Consider the following 16,919-nt stretch of genomic DNA (forward strand, 5'->3'; position numbering starts at 1 on the left):
ATATCATGTGAGGCTTCTATGAACAACTATACGCCACCAGCTAGAGAACCTGGAAGAAATGGACTATTTCCTAGATACCTACCAACTTCCAAAACTAAGTAAAGAGGAAGTGGATAACATGAACAGGCCCATCACAGCTAATGAAATTGAAACAGTTATCAAAAATCTCCCCCAAAATAAAAGTCCTGGACCAGATGGTTTTATAAATGAATTCTATAAAACCTTCAAAGAACCTCTACTTTTAAAAGTCTTCCAGAAGATTGAAGACACTGGAATACTCCCTGCCAGCTTCTATGAAGCTAACATCACTCTGATACCAAAAGCAGACAGGGACACAACCAAAAAAGAAAACTACAGACCAATATCTCTGATGAATATAGATGCTAAAATACTGAACAAAATTCTTGCCAACTGGATACAGCAGTATATTAAAAAGACTGTTCATCATGACCAAGTGGGGTTTATCCCAGGCATGCAAGGTTGGTTTAATATACATAAATCAGTCAATGTGATCTACCACATCAACAAAAGCAAGACCAATAACCACATGGTCATATCAATAGATGCAGAGAAAGCCTTTGACAAAATACAACATCCCTTTGTGATCAAAACACCACAAAAAATGGGAATAGATGGAAAATTCCTGAAGATAGTGGAGTCTATATATATCCAGCCAACATCATACTCAATGGTGAAAAACTGGAAGCATTTCTACTCAGATCAGGTACTAGACAGGGCTGCCCACTATCACCATTACTATTCAACATAGTGTTGGAAGTTCTTAGTTCTTGCCATAGCAATCAGGCAGGAGCAAGGAATTAAAGAGATACAGATTGGAAGAGAAGAAGTCAAACTCTCCCTATTTGCAGATGACATGATAGTATACATAGAAAAACCTAAGGAATCCAGCAAGAAGCTTTTGGAAATCATTAGGCAATACAGTAAGGTGTCAGGCTACAAAATTAACATTCAAAAGTCAGTGGCATTCCTCTATGCAAACACTAAGCTAGAAGAAATTGAAATCCAGAAATCAATTTCTTTTACTATAGCAACTAAAGCAATAAAATATCTAGGAGTAAACCTAACCAAAGAAGTGAAAGACTTGTATACTGAAAATTATGAGTCACTACTCAAGGAAATTGAAAAAGACACAAAAAAGTGGAAAGATATCCCATGTTCATGGGTTGGTAGAATTAACATAATCAAAATGAATATACTACTCAGAGCCATCTACAAATTTAATGCTATCCCCATCAAGATCCCAAGCACATTTTTTAGGAGAATAGAACAAATGCTACAAATGTTTATCTGGAACCAGAAAAGACCTAGAATTGCCAAAACAATCTTGAGAAGAAAGAACAGAACTGGAGGCATCACACTCCCAGATCTCAAACTGTATTATAGGGCCATTGTCATCAAAACTGCTTGGTAATGGAACATGAACAGACACACTGACCAGTGGAATAGAACTGAGAGCCCAGAAGTGAGCCCCCACACCTATGGACATCTAATTTTTGACAAAGGGGCTCAGACTATTAAATGGGGAAACCAGAGTCTCTTCAACAAATGGTGTTGGAAACAATGGGTTGAAACATGCAGAAGAATGAAACTGAGCCACTCTATTTCACCAACTACAAAAGTAAATTCCAAGTGGATCAAGGCCTTGGATGTTAGACCACAAAGTATCAGATACTTAGAAGAAAATATTGGCAGAACTCTTTTCTGCATAAATTTTAAAGACATCTTCAATGCAACAAATCCAATTACAAAGAAGAGTAAGCCAAGTATAAACCTATGGCACTACATCAAATTAAAAAGCTTCTTCACAACAAAAGAAACCACTAACAAACCAAGAGACCCCTCACAGAATGGGAGAAGATCTTTACATGCCCTACATCAGACAAGAGGTTAATAACCAACATATATAAAGAACTTGCCAAACTCGACAACAAGACAACAAATAACCCCATCCAAAAATGGGGGGAGGACATGGACAGAACATTCACCACAGAAGAGATCCAAAAAGCTGAGAAACACATTAAAAAATGCTCCAAGTCTCTGATTGTCAGAGAAATGCAAATAAGGACAACAATGAGATACCACTTCACTCCTGTGAGAATGTCATACATCAGAAAAGGTAACAGCAGCAAATGTTGGAGAGGGTGTGGGGTCAAAGGAACCCTCCCTACACTGCAGGTGGGAATGTCAATTGGTCCAACCTCTGTGGAGAACAGTCTGGAGAACTCTCAGAAGGCTAGCCATGGACCTACCCTATGATCCTACAATTCCTTTCCTGGGGATGTATCCTAAGGAACCCAATATATCCATCCAAAAAGATCTGTGTACACATATGTTCTTGGCAGCACAATTTGTAACAACCAAAACCTGGAAGCAACCCAGGTGTCCAACAACAGATGAGTGGCTGAGCAAGTTGTGGTATATATACACAATGGAATACTACTCAGCTGTAAAAAATGGTGACTTCACCGTTTTCAGCCAATCTTGGATGCACCTTGAAAAAATCATGTTGAATGAAATAAGTCAGAAACAGAAGGCTGAATATGGGATGATCTCACTCTCAGGCAGAAGTTGAAAAACAAGATCAGAAAAGAAAACAAAAGTAGAACCTGAAATGAAATTGGCGTATTGCACCAAAGTAAAAGACTCTGGGGTGGGTGGGTGGGGAGAATACAGGTCCAAAAAGGATTCAGAGGACCTAGTGGGCGTTGTATTGTTATATGGGAAACTGGGGAATGTTATGCATGTACAAACTATTGTACTTACTGTTGAATGTAAAACATTAATTCCCCAATAAAAAAATGTGGAAAAAAAAAACTTTCAGATGTATTTTTAAATGTTGATATATAAATTGTACATAATACAAATGCAAATACCTCTCTACGGATTTTTAAATGTCATTTGCTCTCAGAACTTTCTGATCTTTCCTACATCTTTTGTTTGTTTTCTCATCCTTTTTATCATGTACATTAACTTGGTTTTCAGTTAGTTGTTTGTGATCAAAGGCTCTTATTACAGTTTATATCTACTACCAAATAACTTTCATTTCTCTGAAGAACAACTACTGGATGGCTTTGTTTGTAAGTGTAATGTAAACAAGTGAAACATATGAACTTGTAAAAAGAAAAGAAAAGGGAGGGGAGGTGGTGGCACAGCCAACTGAGCACACATGTGACAATATGTTAGGATCTGGGTTCAAGTCCCCAGTCCTTACCTGCAGGGGGAAAGCTTGCAAGAAGTGAAGCAGTACTGTATATATCTCTCTCTCATTCTCTCCCTCCCCCCCTTCCTATCTCCCCCTTCTTTCTTATTTCCATTTGTCTCTATTCAATAAATAAATGAATAAAATACTAAAAAATCAGTCAAAAGGTTACTAAGACTTTGTGAGCAATGTTGGTTATCCTTGGGGATGGGAGCATGGCACAGAACTGGGGTGATGGGTACAGTGTGGAATTATTCCCTTGTAACCTTACAATCTTACAGCCATTATAAAATAACAAATAAAATAAATTTTAAACTATTGACCATCTATTATATTCAAGATACTATGAGGTGTAAGAGCTTCAAGAAATATTAAGTCATTTAGGTAGGAGTCAGAATTTTTAAATGGCACAGAATCATCTTTCTGGCAGACAGCGGTCTATTTAAAAGCAAGAGGATTTGACATTTGTACAGTATTTACTATGACTTCTTCTTATTCTCATTTGTTAAAGAGGAGAAGCAAAGCTCAGCGTGGTTAACTTAGCTTCAAGTCATGCACCTAACTACTGATATAGCTAAAAATAGAAAATAAAACTAGAACTTCTCACCTCCACTGTATGGCATTTCTCTTCCACAACTAAGATATAGTAGGTGCAAAGTCAAGGGGTGGGGGATGTAAAGTAAATATTCAAGGTGAATTTTTGATAAAATCTGTTTAACAGATGGTAAAATGTGACATTATTAATAAAAAATTGCCATAAATAATCCCTATTCTATTCCCACAAAAAGGTGGGAAATCTTTACCTGTACTGACTCCCAGCCCTTACCTTGTTCTAGCTATATTCTCAATTGGTACTGAGTAGTGAGAAATTTGTCTTCCCTCTATGAGTTCACAAGATAAAACATAACTCCCTGAAAAGCTGAAACAGAAAAATTGGCCTAAAAATAATAGAACATCAAAAGGCCAAATTCCCTGTGCTCTAGACACTGGCTCCACTAGTAATACTTACCTACTAAATACTGTATTGTGTAAGCAAATCTTTTGAAAAATGTCATCTGGAGCTTTAATTATTTAGCCCATAAGAGCAACCTGTTTTCAAAAACTCCAGCTGTAAACATTTTTGAAAGTTCATTTTTAAAGATTTGTACAAATAGCTTCAATGTGAAATCAGGAAAACTGAAAAGGGAAAATAGTATTTTGCTAACAAAGGGAATTTACTGCCCTTTTTATTGCTGTTTTTTCTTTTTTTATGTTTTATTACTGACTTACTACTGATTTACAAGAATGTAAGATAATAGGGGTGTAATTCCATACAGTTCCCACCACCAGAGTTCTATGTCCCAACCCCTCCACTGGAAACTTCCCTGTTGTTTACCCTTTGGGAGTATGGACCAAAAAATTTTGGGGGGGTGCAGAAGGTGGGAGTTCTGATTTCTTTAATTGCTTCTCTGCTGGGCATGGGCTTTGGCAGGTCAATCTATAACCCCAGTCTGTTTTTATCTTTCCCTAATGGCATAGGGCTCTCTGTCCTTTGTAACTCTACAGCTGATCCCACAGCAGATTTCATTCTTTACGTAGAATATGGAAATTCTGACATAATAAACACATGAAACTTGTAAGTCTGGCATTCCCATTTTGTAAAAGGAATGATCAGTCACAACATGCCCTTTTTGTAATTCAAAGATTTTATCAGCAGGGAACTTTGTGCTGTTTTTTAAGAGTGTGCAATACTAGTTTAAACTCTCTAACCCATATCTGATCAGTTCCTTTCACTTCTCTAAACAATATGGAATAAAAATGTATTTTTCTGTAAGTCACAATAGTGTTTAAAGTTTATAAAGTGTTCAGTCATAGTTTCTTCATCCTGACTGTAAAGTGCTTTGGTCATTCCATTACACTCAGGCATCATTGTAATGTAGCTGCTGATGTAAATGTTTTGAATCTTAACCTAGTGCATTATTAATGCACTACATGCCACTGAACTGAACATTTCAGAAAGGCTACTCTTATAATACATGAATTTATCTCAATAAAGAAATAAAGTAACACGGTTGGTATAATAGCTCACTTGTTAGTGTGCTGCTTTATTATGTGAACAACCCAGGTGTGAACTCAGGCCCCGTAACATTGAGTGAAGCTTTAGTGTTGTCACAGGTGTCTGTCACAGGTGTCTGTCTCAGTCTCTCTCTATCTAAACTAGTAAATAAATAAAGTAGCACAACTGCATTCTGCTTAAGGTGAATGAGGAATTTTTGCCACTTCCTTTTTATTGCTTTAACAAAGATAATGGTTGACACTTCAGAAAAATCTTATCTGAAAAATCCTTAAATGAATTGCAGGGATTAACTTAGTGGGTACAGAAGTTAACCAAAGAGCAGTTATGCAAGTCCCCCCACCCCCCACCAATTTCCTGGCCTATTTTTTTTTTCCATTCCACTTAAAAGCTAGAAGCAGTCATCACAAAATTGTCATATCAATAGTTTCTCTGACTCTCTCTTTTCTACCTCCGCTCTCTCTGTTTCAGTATTTATAGCATCCTACCTCCCCCTAAGCACTTTAATAGGAAGAAGGATTGCTGACATGAGTAATACATCTTACCTTTCTTCAAGGAGTTCACAGTTGGCATTAAAACAAACAAACAAAAACCTCTCCAGGCTACTCCATACCAACTATAGCTCCAGACATCTCAGAACTTTAATGATCCCACTTAGATGGACTGCAGCAGCCCTTCCTCCAGCTCACCCATTTCACTGTCAATTATTTGTGCTCGCTTCTTTTTTTCTTTCTCGTGAGAAAGTTTTTTTTTTAAGTTACATATTAAAAAAAAAAATCTCTATTTTCAAATGCTATGAAAATGGAGCTATACTGATCCACATGAATTTAAAACAGGTACAAAAACTTGTGCAGCTGTGACTGGTTCTAAGACTCACTTGTGTATTTAAATTGAAGTTTTCTTCAGAGATTTCCTTTCTCTTTAGTGTACCCTCTTTTCTCATTTAGCCACTAGTCTCCCACAAGCTTATCCACAGGGTCAGTTATCTCACTGCCTCTGAACACATTATCAGTTCTTCCTTTGTCAAAGGCTTTGTTTCTTTTCATCACACTCTCTTAGTCTCTCATAATTCCCTTTCTTTCATCACTCATTTTTGTTTTCACTGTGGTCACACTTGCTATCCTTAGGAAAACATGTTAGGTTTTACCTTGAAAGGAAGAGGGCCCCCCCCCCCAGGCCCAGATCTCATATCCTCCTGAAACTGGAACAGTGATAATTCAGAGTGATACAGACAAAGGAAAAAGAAAGCAAAAACAGTAGGCAAAGCCCACTGGCTTTGGCAGAGAGGAGAAATGTATTTGCCACGTAGAAAAAAGATCAACTTAGAAAGGAAAGAAAAACATTTTCAAGCCATAGAGTTTCCCACAAATCAGTAGGAAGGAGAGAACGAATCAAAGCAATCTCTGAGAGATGTACATACTAATTTTGTTCTGAGTCCACTCAAAATGTGAAACAGAAGTCATACTGATTAAATTAAATACCTCATCTGTAGATAGAGGCTGCTAGAGCTTGTCACCCAGAAAAAGGGTCAGTGGGTCCTGCTGGTAAAACCACCCTACAGCTGGAAAAAGCACTGTGTCAGTTCAGTCACAAGAAACCAGACATGTGGGAGGACTTTCATATATAACATTACTCACCATGGATTCTGACCATCAACAGACTTGCTAAGTACACACAGCTGGTTTTCTTGTGTCTCAATAAACCTTGCTAAATTTACAATGCAAGTACGGAGGGGATTCACAAGCTGGGAAAATGGAATATAGGCATTATTTTAATGCATTCTGGAGGAGTAGGCAACAGAGGAACAGGAACAAATGGCTCCCAAATATGATTTCATTAATCTTTGAAATTCTAAATAGTAGATAATTGTGGTCTGATTATTTTTTATTTGACTTGGCTTTCCAAAAATGTATTCTCATTTAATTCCTTTTAGATAGGCATCTTGTAATTGCTGACCTTTTCTTTATCTATCCAGTTTCCTTTGAACATGTCATAAAGGTTGTGATCACCAAGAAATATAATACCAGATGAAGGCCATTATGCAAAGAGAATCAAATCACCAAAAAATATAATATCAGATGAAGGCCATTATGCAAAGAGAATCAAATTAACAGCAGTTAAGGGGAAAAAACAAGATTCTGAAAGGTTCTGGCATATCAACAGGAAGTTAACTGACTCTTTTTAATGCTTCAAACACATGTCAATCAATTGGCTAATAAAATTTTTATATACTACACCAACCGTTGTAATCTTGGTACCACCCAGTTTGTGGTTCGCCATAGAAAATACTTAATTAAAAAAAAAAAAAAAAAAACCCGGCATCCCAATAATGGACAACAACCCACTATTCTTGTCATCAACTTGCTACTATTATAAACTTTTCGTAGCTCAGCTGAGTATAGAACATGGAAAAAATTGTTAGGTAAAATAATGGATTTCTTTCATACAAAGCATAAATGTACATATTAAAAATACGTCTTAATTTGATGTGGTGAATTAAACCAGCCTTAGCTTCAGGCAGAAACAGCGTATTAGGCTGAAATGGTCCATTTATTTCCATTTTTTTATATACATGTAGCATCTAAAATGCATTTTTATTTAATTAAAAACTAAGTTAGGTTTCCATTTTGTATGCAGAGTCCCCTCCTTGACTATGTCATTTAACAACAGCTAGGCTGGAATGCAGCCAATAAACAAACACTGGAGACTCTCGGGAAACCCTTCGGCTTTTTCAGATTCTTGATAAAGCCTGAGAAGAATACCAGTTTAGGGAGTGGGTGGCTTTGCTTTTGTGATGACTCACATCATTCAGTATTCACTCATTTATTTTTAAGTCATTCCAAAGATATGTGGAAGGCACTTTTCTAGGAGGGGATCATGGGAAATGCAAAAATACATGGCCTTTACCCTCAAGAACTTTACGGATTCTTTTTTCCCTGACTCTACACAATCTTCTCACTTCAGTTTAATGATCAGAAATCTCACAAACATATCTGCTCTTTGAAACAAAGTTCCAAAATCAATTCTAAACCAGGGTCCAAAAAGAAAGCTAAATGCCAATACTATTCATTCATGAATAGCTAAATAAAAATTCACAATAAATCAGATCCATGCCAATCTATATTTTATATGGTGCATATTTTCAAGAGAATATAAGAAAACCCAAAGATTCTTATTTTTAGGAGGAACTACAAAAGACACAATAAGAAAAGAAATCTTTTGAATTTTGAGATGCATAATAGTGAGCTACACAGAGTACTTAAAATTCATATAACTGGGGCTGGGTGGTGGCTCACCTGGTTGAACATGCATTACAGTGCTTAAGGACTTGGGTTCGAGCCCCCACCTGCAGGGGGGAAGCAGTGCTGCAGTGTTGCATCTCTCCATATCTCCCCCTTCCCTCTCAAATTCTTTTTGTCTCTATTCAATAGATAAATAAAATACTAAAAATTTCATGTGGGATCACTTTATCACTAGGAGAAAAAGGAATAACTGGGAATATGAAGGATCATAATTAATGGTACTATTTAGATATGGTTTAAAACAGTTATTGGAGTTCCATATCTCACATAGCTATCAACAGAATTATTAAGTAGATAATTAACAAAAATGTAGTATTCAACATCATCAGCCAACAGAATCTAACAAACTATTATAGAATGTTCCATACTACAAAAGTAGAATACACATTCTTTTTTCAAGAACCCAAAGAACTATCACCAAAATAGACCATATATGGAAACATAAAACAAACCTCAAGATACTTAAAAACAAAGTATTTTCCCTGATTACACCAGAGTCAAACTAGAAATCAATAATGAAAAGGTAATATAGGGGGGAAAAAAAGCTTTCCAAATACTTGGAAATAAAACAAAGCCTTCTGAATAATCCATGGGTCAAAGAGGAAGTCTCAAGGGGCATAAAAAATACTTATTTAGAAACAAATGAAAAAATAACATACCGGGAGTCGGGCAGTAGCGCAGTGGGTTAAGCGCATGTGGCGCAAAGTGCAAGGACCGGTGTAAGGATCCCAGTTCGAGCCCCTGGCTCCCCCCCTGCAGGGGAGTCACTTCACAGGCGGTGAAGCAGGTCTGCAGTTTTCCGTCTTTCTCATTCCCCCCCACCCCCCGTCTTCCCCTCCTCTCTCCATTTCTCTCTGTCCTATTCAACAATGACGACATTAATAACAATAAAAATATAACAAGGGCAACAAAAGGAAATAAATATTTTAAAAAAGAAAATATAACATACCAATATCTGCAAGCTAAAATAGTGCTAAAAGGAACATTTACAATATTCAATGACTAAGGAAGGACTGGAAACAGGAAGGAAGGAAGGAAGGAAGGAAGGAAGGAAGGAAGGAAGGAAGGAAGGAAGGAAGGGGTGCAGCAGAGAACAGTTTACAAGCATGAGATGCAGAATTCAAACCTTAGCACTGCATATGCCAGAATGATGCTCTGGTTCTCTATCTTTCATCAATAAATAAATGAAATAAGAAGAAATGAGGAAAGGTTGTGGCTGAGGGTAGAGTGTAGGACTTGTATGCATGAGACTCCAAGTTCAGTCTTTACCAGTGCATATGCGAGAGCGTGCTTTGCTCTGCTCTTTTTCTCTCAAAAAATCAATGAAAATATAACGTGCTGTGGTCCAGGCGGTGGCGCAGTGGTAAAGCTTTGGCCTCTCAAGCATGAGGTCCCGAGTTTGATACCCGGCAGCACAGATGCCAGAGTGATGTCTGGTTCTTTCTCTCTCCTCCTATCTTTCTCATAAATAAACAAAATCTTTAAAAAAAAAAAAAATGTAACGTGCCAACACTTGTAAGCTAAACAATTCTAAAAGAACATTTACAGTGTTTAATGGTTAAGAAAGAAAGGGGGGAAGGAGAGAAAGGAAAGAAAGAAAGAGAGAATGAAAATGAAAGGAAAAGAAAGAAAAGTGAGAAAAGGAGAAAAGGCCAGGTATTTGTTCCAATAGGACCATGAATAAGATGTTCATAATGTCTTGTGGAACTAAAATAGACACAGAAATTAAAATATATATATATTAAATCAGGACTAGTACTATAGAGAAAACAGTGCAGGCAATTAACAGAGGGATGAGGACATGAGCTGGAGGTAGTGCTAGCAATAAGTGGAGGCCGGAGTGAGGAGGTTCAGACAGTGAAAAGAGCTAACCCATGCTTTTATCAAAGAGGAAGAGTTCCAATCACAGGGAACAACAAGTACAAGGCAGCTGAGATACAAATCAGCTGTGTTTGTCTTAAAAAGTCAAGTGTACTGGCACAGAGCAAATTAGGGGAAGAGAGGAGGATAAGAAACCGAAAGTAAGTTGGGACTGACCTGCACAAGCTACACTAAGTCCAGAATTTATTCTAAGAACATAAAAACCACTGTAGGATCTTAAGTGTGAAGGAAATTTGATTTACATTAAAAAAAATCATATTATTTGTTAAATGGTAAAGAAATTGCAAGAGGCCATGAATTTCTTCCCAAGCACAGAGAAGTTATGAACCAGATAATGACAAGGAGAGGCTGGATGGCATCGTGGCAGTGAGGATGTACAGAAATAGACCAGGTGATGCATTCTGAAAATGTGGTTGATAGGACTTTCCACTTAAGCATAGACAGTAAGGTGTGGGAAAGGGGAATCAAAGATGCTTCAGTGCTGGGAAATTGTGCAGTCACATCTGCCATGTTGTCCCCTCGGGCTATTGCTAGTTCCTGGGAGAGTTGGGACATTCTTGGAGCGCCTGTTCCACCATGTTGTGCCCTCAGGGCATTGTCTATTTCCCCGCCATAGTTGAAGTGCTTTGGTTACTCCTCCCCTTCCCATTCTCATGAGAGTTATTATCCTATCCTGGAGTGCTATGGTTACTCCTCCCCCTTCCCATTCTCGCGAAAGCTGCTCCTATAAAAGCCTTTCTTCTTCCGCACCTCGCTCTCTTGCCAGCGTTTCACTCGGTGTTCAGACGCAGGAAAGGTTACTGCGTGAGGCGGCCATTTTCGCTACCTCCATGTGGCCCAACCTGCTTCTTTAGCACCCAACTCTTAGGTGCCGATTTGTGTTCCCTCTTCGCTCTGGACCTCCTCTCTCTTCTCTGCGGCCTGCACAACAACACTTCAGTTTTTCTTCAGCAAATCCAAGATGAAGAAAGAACAAGATAAATCTATTATGTTGAACCAAGAAAGTTTTGGGTGCTTATTAAATTTCCAAGTGGCACTTAGCAAACACTTGATGCATACTTTTAATAATAACCACTTTTTCTTTTTGCCTTCAAGGTTATTGATTGAGCTTAGTGCCAGTAGGAATCCACTGCTCCTGGAGGCTGTTTTTTCCATTTTGTTGTCCTTGTTGTGGTTGTCATTGTTATTGTTGTTGGATAGGACAGAGTGAAGTCGAGAGAGGAGGCGAAGACAGAGGAGAAAAAGACAGACACCTGCAGACCTGTTTCACCACTTGTGAGGTGACCTCCCTTCATGTGGGGAGCTGGGGGCTGGAACCTGGATCCTTATGCAGGGTCATGCTGCACTACCACCCAGCCACCTAATAATAACCACTTTGAGCATGATAGACTCACCCACAAATCAAACCCAATAGTACAGCATTCCAAATTTGACTAACTTTATTTACTGCTTCCAAGGTTACAGAAACAAACATATAATATGTGACTGAAAGTCTGTTCATTTGATAAAATATCACTTTTGGTTACAGTTGATGCTCTCTGGCCTGGATTTTTATAATAAAGGTGTTCAATTTTATGTCAGTAATTTTAGATAAGTGCTATGATCTCAATTCAAATATATGCTCCATTTTTTAAGGCTTTATAAACACTATGGTGGCTAGCTGTCAAGAAAACAGAGAAAAACAGCTTTCCCAATTACTGACCCAAAGACAGCTAAATGTCATATGCAAGGTACTAAAAGTCAAATGTATTGATACTTTTGGTAATGAGATACATTTTGATCTATTTAATCTTATTAAAGATTTATATTTGTTTAGATATAATTTACATACAGTAAATTTACAGCCACTTTTGAGTACTGGCCTGAGTTTTGATAAATGTACACAGTCAAGTAATCAACTTCACTACTATAATCAAGATAGAACAGTCTCTCAACCAAAAAAGTTCCCTTAAGACTCTTGTAGAAGGAGCCCAGGTGCTGGACTTACAAGTTTATGTCCTGAATTCTATCTCCTAGATCACATAAGCCAGGGTGATACTCTCGTCTCTCTCATTAATGAATAGATTTTTTAATGGCTCTATGTAGTAATCACTCCCCTACTCCTTGAAGCTGGAAGTAACTGATCTGATGAGAGTCTTAGTATCTTTCTAAAGTCAAAAAGAGTCTTACCAAGTATGTCTTTTATTCAGTCAAATAATACCACACTTTATAGATAAACCATATTTCTTGAAAAATACGATGTGGAAACATTAGTCACTTAAAAATGTATTTAATGATCTTGTAATAGAAGTTCTTCCAATTACTGTTAAGGATTATAGTTTTTTCTTCAAAACCAGGCTATATAACTTTATTTTAACATGTCCTTTTCATATAATTAGCTTAGGTGAAAAAATGTAGATTAAAACTTTTAATCTACATTCAGTGAAAATACTTATACATTTCTCTCACAGTAATCTGAGGTTGTAAATTACTGCTTCATCCAAAAAGTCAATTAAGATATAAAATATTAGTACATAGCCTTTGAACAATTTTTCAAATTATTTTCTGTAATAGGAAACTGGAAAATGAGGATTAGTTTTCCAAGTTAATGTCACGTGTAGAATTCTGTAGTAACACTTTTTTTTTTATTAATGTTTTACATTCAACAGTAAATACAATAGTTTGTACATAACATTTCTCAGTTTTCCACATGACAATACAACCCCCACTCGGTCATCTGTCATCCTTTTTGGACCTGTACTCTTCCCCACTCACTTACCCCAGAGTCTTTTACTTTGGTGCAATATACTAACTCCAGTTCAGGTTCTACTTGTGTTTTCTCTTCTGATCTTGTTTTTCAACTTCTGCCTGAGAGTGAGATCATCCCATATTCATCCTTCTGTTTCTGGCTTATTTCACTTAACATGATTTCTTCAAGTTCCATCCAAGATGGGCTGAAAACGGTGAAGTCACCATTTTTAATAGCTAAGTAGTATTCCATAGTGTGTATATACCACAACTTGCTCAGCCACTCATCTGTTCTGTTCTTGGACACTTGGATTGCTTCCAGGTTTTGTCTATTACAAACTGTGCTGCCATGAACATAAGTATACACAAATCTTTTTGGATGGGTGTGTTGGGTTCCCTAGGCTATATTCCCAGGAGAGGAATTACAGGATCATAGGTAGGTCCATTTCTAGCCTTCTGAGAGTTCTCCAGACTGTTCCCCAAAGAGGTTGGACCAATTTACATTCCGACCAGCAATGCAAGTGGGTCTGTTTGAACCCACAACCTCTCCAGCATTTTCTGCTGTTACATTTTCTGATGTATGACATTCTCATAGGAGTGAAGTGTTATCTCATTGTTGTAGATTTTTAGACTGTTCTTATATATGGCATATTTATGCCTGTTTATAAGAGACCTTTCAGAACTTCTTTCAGGGCAGGCTTGGTGATAGTTGATACTTTCAACTGTTGTTTGTCTGAGGTTTTTGTGCCTCCATCTAGTCTGAATGACAGTCTAGCAGGATACAGTATTCTTGGTTGAAAGCCTTTCTCATTGAGCACTTGATAGATATTTTGCCACTCTCTTCTGGCCTGTAGTGTTTGTGTGGAAAATTCTGCTGCTAATCTTGTGGGTTTTCCTCTGTGTTTGACTTTGTGTTTCTCTTGCAGCCTTCAGGATCCTCTTTATCCTTATTCCTTTCCATTCTAAATATGATGTGTCTTGGTGTCTTTAAGTCTTTCTGTGGTAACACTTCTTGAATAATACTATTTCCCTTATTTTGATTATACATTGAGTCTTTAAAATATTTTATTTTGATAAATATGTACAACATTTAAGTACTACTATTCAATTAGCTTGATCTTTGTTAAATTTCCTTTTTTTTTTTTTGCTGCCAGGGTTATGCTAGAACTGACTGCCAACACTAGGAATCCACTGTTTCTGAGGGCCTTTTTTTTTTTTCCACTTTATTGGATAGGACAGAGAGAAACTGAGAGGGAGAAGATAAAGAGGGAAACAGAAAGACACCTGTAGACCTGCTTCACAGCTTGAGAGGTGACTTCCCTGTGAGTGAAGAGCAGAGGGCTCGACCTGGATCCTTGCATGGATCCTTGCATTTTGTACTGTGTGCGCTTAACCCAGTGCACCACTGCTCTACCCCCCTTAGTTAAATTTTCTGTGAAAGTAGGTACTTAGGTCACAGAGATATATTTTCATTTGCTACTTTTGTTTCAGGGGAATTATATTTAATGTACCAAAAGAGTAATTTATTTTTAACTGGTCTGAACAAGTGAACATATCTGCCCCACTGTGTCAGTCAGAATGGCTAAGGCCTTGGGCTTTGGGATCTGAAAAATCTGGATTCTTAGCCCCAACTTTGTTATTGTTGTGGCTCAGAGCCTTAGTTTCCCACCCTTTAAACATGAAAAGTAGCTCTACTTATGTCAGACAGCATGAACACAAGCACTGAGTACGAGGTCTGGTACATGTAAGTGCATTCAGTAAGTGTTATTATATACCAGATGAACTGTCGTTTGAAAACTATTAAAGGGGGCTAGGCAGTGATGCACGTGGTTAAGCACAGATATTACCAAGCAGAAGGACCTAGACTTGAACCCCCTCTATACCTGCCCAGGCTGTGCTTCATGAGCAGGGCCGCAGGTATCTATCTCTACTCCTCTATATCTTCCCATCCTCTCTCAATTTCTGTCTTACAGAAAGAAAAAAACAAAACAAAACAAAATTATTAGTTGCTGGGAGTGGTGGATTCATAGTGCCAGCAATGAACCGGAACCATAACCCTGGTGACAATAATAAATAAATAAATAAATAGCATTAAAATGCTCTATTATTGAGTGCTCTGTTACAATAAGGAAAGTGTTGTCTCTATTTTATTGATGAAAAAGTGAGGGACAAAGATAGTTGAATGGAATGGCAGACTTAAACACTCAGGTTCACACAGGTAACTCAAAGCAGAAAGGCATCTTGCTCTCTAAGACAACAACTCTTTTACTTTAAGGTCTGATACTCTGTCCTTGTTAAAAGTGAGTTTTTCTTTCACTTTTTTTTAACTTATTTTTTTTACTTAAAGAATTTTTTTTTAATATCTTTATTTATTTATTGGATAGAAACAGTCAGAAATTGAGAGGGAAGGGGGTGGTAGTGATGGGAGAGAGACAGAGAGACACCTGCAACACTGCTTCACCACTTGCAAAGCTTTCCCCCTGCAGGTGGAGACTGGGGCCTTGAACCTGGGTCCTTGCGCATTGCGACATGTGAGCTCAACCAGGTGCGCCACCACCTAGGCCCTTTCTTTCACTTTTTTAAAGAAGGAGGGATGTCCTTTGTGATAAAAATGTTAAAAAATCCAAGAGTTGAATATGGTAGAAATCTGCAAGTTGTAGACTGGTGTTTCAGTGTGGTAAGAAAAAGGGCCTTTTTACAGTTTTTTTCCCCCTCTGTAAAGAAGGATCTCATTAAATGGAAATTCATTTTGTGAAACCAACTATATCAAAGCAGTTGACTGGATAATGTTCAGGTTTGAAATGACTATTTTAACTAACTCAGTTTAAAATGGAAAAAAAGCATTTTTATATTTTCCTTTTACTCTCTTACTCCTTTAGAAATATCATAATACTTTTTTCTTTCCACCTTTTACAAGCATTTTTATAATGCTCATAAAATGTTAGACTAAGTTAGAAGGAAACTAGAGGACATCTAGTCTAATCCTTTATTTTAAAGTAAAGAATGAGGCCCAGAAGGGAACTGCTTAAAACAAAATAAAATCAAAAGTGGGCCTGGAACCAATTGTCCTAATGCCTCTTTAGTTATTCTTTCCACTATAAGAACATCAAATATTTAGACCAGGCAGTTTCCAGAACTCCCCTGCGTCCAAGGTAGACATTAATCATTTCACCATTACTTCCTTCTGAATCTTAATGTAGAGTCCTAATGTCACCACCTTCAAGCTAGTTAGCACTAGTGACAGTGGTCCTGTCTCTAGAGATTCAGTAAAAGTAAACCCTAAATTTTCAACCTAAAATTTTAAACCAGGGGGCTGGGCAGTGGTGCAGCAGGTTAAGCGCACATGACGCAAAGCACAAGGAGTGGCGTAAGGACCCGGGTTCGAGCCCCCGGCTCCCCACTGACAGGCAGTGAAGCAGGTCTGCAGATATCTATCTTTCTTTCCCCATCTTGCCTGCCTCTCTCAATTTCTCTCTGTCCTATCCAACAACAGCAGCAGCAATAACATCAACAATAACAACAACAATAAACAACAAAGGCAACAAAAAGGAAAAAATAGCCTTCAGGAGCAGTGGGTTCATAGTGCAGGCACCGAGCCCCAGTGATAACCCTGGAGCAAAAAAAAAAAAGTTAAACCTCTCCTACCATTTGTGCCTTGAGTTAAAAAAACAAAACAAAACAAAACAAAACAAAACATTACTTTCAAGAACGATGAACTTACAGAAAAAAGTCTTGT

At 37.7% G+C, this 16,919-nt stretch overlaps 1 protein-coding gene across 2 annotated transcripts in view; it reads right to left on the reverse strand.

The window, feature by feature from the left end:
* ALG14 (ALG14 UDP-N-acetylglucosaminyltransferase subunit) overlaps positions 1 to 16,919 on the reverse strand; it is a 114,753-nt gene that overhangs the window by 61,701 nt on the left and 36,133 nt on the right. The gene's annotated exons all lie outside the window — the stretch shown is intronic.

This window comes from Erinaceus europaeus, chromosome 11 (assembly GCF_950295315.1).
Source record: "Erinaceus europaeus chromosome 11, mEriEur2.1, whole genome shotgun sequence".
Classification (NCBI taxonomy): Eukaryota; Metazoa; Chordata; class Mammalia; order Eulipotyphla; family Erinaceidae; genus Erinaceus; species Erinaceus europaeus.